The following is a 6369-nucleotide window of genomic DNA, read 5'->3' as shown; positions in this document are numbered from 1 at the left end:
CCATTCCTGCGCGGCGAACAGCCAGGGCAGAATCCGCCGGAGCAGTCCGCGCTCCCTCGGGAAGCCTGCGCGGGTCACCCCGAGCTCACACGAGCATCTCTGCGGCTCGCAAAGCGGTTAGACCGCACTGTTGACAGCAACTCCTGTCGTCAGCTAAGGAGACACTGCCTGGTGGGATTTTAACTTTTAATTGGATGTCAGCCGCGCTGTTTCCTTTGGTGACCTCTCCACGGGGCCTTCTTTGGCAGCCAAGTTCTAGTGCAGTTCACTTCCGCAGTCATCAGAGCGGTAGGGAGGACGAAAAACTGCCCAGGGCTCAAAGCCCCCAGCTCTAGCCTTAATCTGCTGCAAGGCTTTTTTGGCTCAGCCCAAGTGCCTTTCTGTGTTTCCTCTTCCTTTAATTATAAAATCAGAGATATAAAACCCACCTCACATGCTTTTGAAGCCATAGGAGAGGACAGATGAGCTAAAGGCTGTAGAAAGCATATTCCTATCTACACACTTAAGTGTGGGCATGTACATATAACTCTTTTAATGTTTTCCAACGCATAAAAGTGTGGACTGATCAAGCACCTGAGTAAGCTAAGTGATAAAGACGATCTAGATATTTTAGAACAAAATCACCACCCTTACTTGTAGGGGAAAAGACAGTTGTCCAGATGGTTCAGGCTATTTTTCTCTCCAGGTCTCTGTCATGGAATCTACAGACAGCTAGGAGGCCAGAGAGAAAGTATTTTGAGGGAAAAGCAGGAAGAGCAACTGATTATTGTTTACTATATGCCAGCCAATCTACGAAGCACTGTATGGTATTATTTCACTCCCTCTTCATTACAATGACCGTCGCGTGACATGTGTATTATTTAATAACGTTATACAGTATGCCTAAGTTTCTGAACAAATTTATTGTCTAAATGATACTGAAATTCAAATCTGTCTAGCTTTGGGGCCCTCAATCTTAATTAGAGCTTAGTTCTAGCTCTGTGAAGGAAACTGGGCTTCTCTTCTGTCCCTGCTTGAAGCTTGGGCATTTTGCCTTGCTATTAAAAGTTGGGCCGTGGGGCGCCTGGGTGACTCAGTGGGGTAAGCCTCTGCCTTCGGCTCACGTCATGATCCCAGGGTCCTGGGATGGAGCCCAGCGTCAGGATCTCTGCTCGACAGGGAGCCTGTTCCCCGCCCCCCGTCTCTGCCTGCCTCTCTGCCTACTTGTGATCTCTCTGTCAAATAAATAAATAAAATCTTTAAAAATAAAAAAATAAAATTTGGGCATGTGTTCTGGTTGGTCTGTAGGTCAGCCCCACTGTGGTCCCTCACATAGGAGGGACAATTATTAGAAGGGGACATGGGGGTGAGCTGTGAAAGAAGAGTTCCTAAAGAAACAGACAAAAAAGGTTCATAAGTAAAGCACCTATAGGACCCAGTTCTGAAGGGCTACATTTCTTGGGTAAATGCCATAGAACAGGAAGAAATTTTCTTATATTCTCTGGTTATTCCATTTAGAGAAAAAAAACTACTCTTCAGATGTAGCACTGAGCTATTTGGGAATTTTATTCAGTTAGAATGATTGTCTAAAAAGTGATTTCCTATCCCCCCACTGCTACCTCAGGTGGTTGCTTTGGAGTTAGGTACGTTCCAAACAGGCATTCAGATGTGGTCCTAAAAAGCTGTACTGACTCAGGAAAGCTGTCTAATATGCTTCACCAGAATGCTCTAACCCTAGAAGAACATCATAGCATATTAGCTTAGTTATTAGAAATTATCTAGACATACCCACTGGGAAGGTCTAAACAATAGCATTTTTAAAGCGGGAGTAATAATCATATCTGAATGGCTGGCATTTGTTGGGCCCTTGCACAATGGAAAGCATAGTGCTATGCCTCTTACACAAGTTACTGCATTTGGATTTTGCAATATCCTTCTGAGGCAAGCACTGTTATGATTCTCATTTTCAAATAAGAAGACTAAGTTTGTCATCAGTATTTCTCACTGTCAAAATGGCCACCAAAACGACAAAGGAAGGTAGAGTTGAGGCTAGAATCCTGGAACGTTTTTATGTATCCACCCCTTTTGGCCTCCCTACTTTTCCTGTGTTCTCCCAAATATCTTCTTCCTTCACCCAAGGCAGTCTAAAAATCCATTCATTTGTCCTACTTCTTCACTGAAAGGGATTGCTGACTCAGAATATTCCATGAAATTATCTCCTCCTCCCAAAAAACAATAGAACCTTAAGAGAAGCAATTAAAGACATTTAACTTAAAAGGACTTAAGAATGAACTCTGACAGGAAAAAAAAAAGAATGAATTCTGACTCCAAGAAAAGAGTACATGCAATTTATGCAACTGATTGTGAAACCTACTACTCCAATGGAGAACCCTAACTGCCAATAGCCCCATAAATAGTCTCTTCCGTGAAATTCAATAAAATTATTTCATTGGAATTATACAAAAGAGAAGGAAAAAAAGAGATCTTGTTGAGAAATGGAAGATCCGGAGAGGAAGGTCAATATGATGAGGATCTTTGGTTGGTATGCATCTTTTGCCCAGCTCCCTCACTCCTACAGCCTGCCCCCGGTTGAGAGATTTCCCGTCAGCCTCAATATTAGAGGTCCATGACCTGGGGCAGCAAGGTTAGTACAGAAAGACATTCACAGGATAATGTTGACAAGCTGGTTGTTGATGAGATCTAGCTGTAAAATATCCCCAACGGTCTACATCATCCTTGGGTTTCCAACTTAATATTTGTTCTAGTATGTAACCACAGAAAAGTTGGATCTCAAAATCCCCTTGAAGGGAAAATACTTAGGAGGAAGCTATATGGTAAGTCCTTGTTTCTTTATAGTTGTTGTCGTTGTTGTTAATTAGCTCTGTTTTAAAATATATTTTCTTTAGAATCATAAAATGATATAAGGAATTCTGTGCAATTGACCTTGAACTGTAAGCATCAGAATAAGTAATAGCTATGATACATTTTAGCATCTGTAACACAGGGCAGCATTAGAGGCTGCTTTGCTGGGTTCAGACTTGCTGCTTGGCTAACCGATCACAAGTGCTAACGGCTTCAGCTCAGCAGTTCTCGGAAGCATGGAGTTGCAACAGTGATGAAAGAATGTCTCTCTGATGCCTGAGTCAAAGTTAAATCTCAGAAACAACTGCTTCTTTCTCACCAGTTCACCAGCATCCAGACTTTCCTTCTAAAACTTGTGAGGATGAAATATTTTTATCAGCAAACATTCAGTTTCTCCTTTGTACACGGTAGCTACAATAAGACACAATACAGAGTTGTAGAGCTGGTGCAAAACTTGGGTACAGAAAAAAATAAGGAAAAGAGAAGAAAAGGGAAGAAAAGAGAAGAAAAGAGGGAGGAGAGCGGAGGGGAGAAGAGGAATGGGAGGGGAGAGGGGCTTGTGCAAGGACAGGAGATAAAAAGTTTTTTTCCCATCCAGGTTGCTTCCTGTCTATCAGGATCACAAATTTACCAGCATTACTTGCATTTTACCTTTATGATAACTCTGGAGTAATCTGAATAACACTCATTTTTCAGAAAAAGAAACTGGTGCTCACCATAGTGAAGCAGGCCACACCACTAAAAAGTGTCAACCCCAGGATTCCATCCTAGGTCTCTAGGATTTAAAAAAATACTCATTCTCTTTCATCGTATCTCATACATTCTCTTCCCAAGAGAAGACCCCAGGGATGTGTGCTTTCAGTTCTGTAAGTGTAGATAACATATATCTGGTGCCAAGATGACAGAAGCCTGTTCGTTGGTCAATATGACCGACCAAGAATGAGTTTTCTTCTCCTCATCAAAAGAGAGACTGGAGGGGCGCCTGGGTGGCTCAGTGGGCTAAAGCCTCTGCCTTTGGCTCAGATCACGATCCCAGGGTCCTGGGATTGAGCCCCACCTCGGCCTCTCTGCTCAGCGGGGAGCCTGCTTCCCTTCCTTTCTCTCTGCCTACTTGTGATCTCTGTCTCTCAAATAAAGAAAAATAAAAATAAAATAAAATATTTTTAAAAAGAGAGAGAGAGACTGGATATTGGAGAAAGAAGAGGCAAGTGTTAAAACTGTTAAACATAGCAGATATACCTGAATCCCCCTTCCTAGATACCTTTATCGCCTTGGAGAGAGTACAGAGTGGAAAAATAAATGGAACATGATAGACCTCTACTTGATAAATAGAATACAATAGTTGTACCTTTTAATCGAGCACAGATGTCTACTTGAAACCTATGCACCAGACCCTCCTGCATTTTTCCTCCTCTTGCAGCAACTCTCTATTACAGAGTCAGGTCTCCATGACAACCTTAACGGTTCCTTGCAGGCACAGGCAGCATAGCATCCTATCTGGATTCAAATTCAGGGTCCATCATAAATGTGGCCTTGGAAGCATACATTATTTTACTTCTCTGATCTTTATGTGGTTCCTCAGTCTCTAAAAAGGAGGATAATATTATCTCATGGAGTTGCTATGAAAATTAAACAAAATGAAAAAAAATTAAACAAGATGATGTGCATGAAATTCCTATCATGGTGTGAAGATATAATAAGAGTCAGTACATTCTTCTCAAATCGTTGCTCTGATCTAGCTCAATAAACTACTTTCAGGTTGCTCTGAGGTGTAGGGAATCATTCTGATAGGTCCTATTTTCTACAAGGAAAATTTATCTGGAAGAAAAGAAGCTGTTCAAAGAAGCTGAGAATTTTCTCAAGAGACCTGAGCTATTTAAGTTGTCCCAAATTTGTTTCCTATGTTCTGAGGCCAGGGCAAACAAAATTTCAGTCTATTAAATATTTAATATTTAATACAGCCAATATATTAATTTTGGGTCCAATTTATGAAACTACAATACGTTATTGTACTATTGTGTGTATGTGTGAAGTATTGTTAAATGAATGTCATGGTAATTTATGAAGATTTTAAAGAGCCTGAACACAGTTTTGAGGAATTTACATCATGGCAGATCTTTATACTGTTGTATCTTCACTTTTGTAACATATTGTTAAGTCTATATGGCTTATCTAATACCAAGATCTTTTTAAAAAAGATTTTATTTATTTATTTGTCTGAGAGAGAGAGAGAGAGCGCACAAGCAGGGGGGAGCAGCAGGCAGAGGGAGAAGCAGGCTCCTCACTGAGCAAGGAGCCCAAGGCAGGACTCGATCCCAGGACTTTGGGATCATGACCCGAGCCAAAGGCAGACGCTTAACGTACTGAGTTACCCAGGCAGCCCCTAACACCAAGACCCTGGTAAAGAATACAACCTCCAAAAGTAACTTCAGACTTAAAGTGAACTACTTTTTGGCCTGCATTATGACAAAGACCAGGGACAGCCTATGTATTTTACTACTTCCTCCATCAAAACCACAGCTACCACCAGCACCCAACAAGTACCACTCCCCAAACCTATTCCACTTATTCAACATTGAGAGGTGAAAAAAATAATTTACTAATTTAATGAAGCTAAGTTATTTGTACATTTTCTGAGACAGTTCTATGAATTATCATTAATAATACATACTTATGTCAAAAAACAAGCTATAGAGGTTATAGGAGTGACTCGGTGAGATTACCAGAGGGTTCAAGTCCAATGCACACCCCCACTAATTTAGCAGTGGAGTTGAATGAATTAAAGTCTCTAAGCCTCAATTTCTACACCTACAAAATCTAAACAAATTCAATACACTATGTCATTCAATTAGATTAGATATGTTGATTAGTGTTTTACCTAATATGTAAGAAATACTCAATACAGTAGGTACAGTATGCTAGAATACAAACAATTCATTTTCAGTTTATAAATCTGCCCGTTTTCCCCCCTTTTAAAAAAATCCACATATTTTTTCTTTCACTCTTATTTTTAAAGATTTTATTTATTTATTTGACACATACACACACACAAGCAGAGAGAGCAGCAGAGGGAGAGGGAGAAGCAGACTCCCCACTGAGCAGGGAGTACAACACAGGGTTCAATCCCAGGACCCTGATCATGACCTATGCGGAAGGCAGATGCTTAACCGACTGAGCCACCCAGGCGCCCCTCACTCTTAACCCTGCTATATTATCTGTTTTGTAAAACTCCCTTAAATCCCTTGTGGAGGGAGATGAGACATTAATAAAAAAAGCACACACAAATAAATAAATGATATTTTCCTATTTTTTTCTTCAAAGAACAACTTTCTGAGCACTGAGTTTGGGAAAGATATGTTCAGTAGATGATCATCTGGTTCTTTCTACCTTGAATCCAGAGCAGGGTTCTCAGGAGAGGGTCAGGAGGGCCATGTGAGTTTCTTCACATTTTGCCTTCAACCTCTTTTCCCAGCCAAGATTTAAAAAAAAAAAAAATGTGTGTGTTCAACATTTCCAATCTTACTGACT

Source organism: Mustela putorius, unplaced genomic scaffold (assembly GCF_011764305.1).
Source record: "Mustela putorius furo isolate JIRA1106 unplaced genomic scaffold, ASM1176430v1.1 tig00000421_pilon_pilon_pilon, whole genome shotgun sequence".
Lineage (NCBI taxonomy): Eukaryota > Metazoa > Chordata > Mammalia > Carnivora > Mustelidae > Mustela > Mustela putorius.
Note: the sequence above shows the minus strand (reverse complement) of the source record.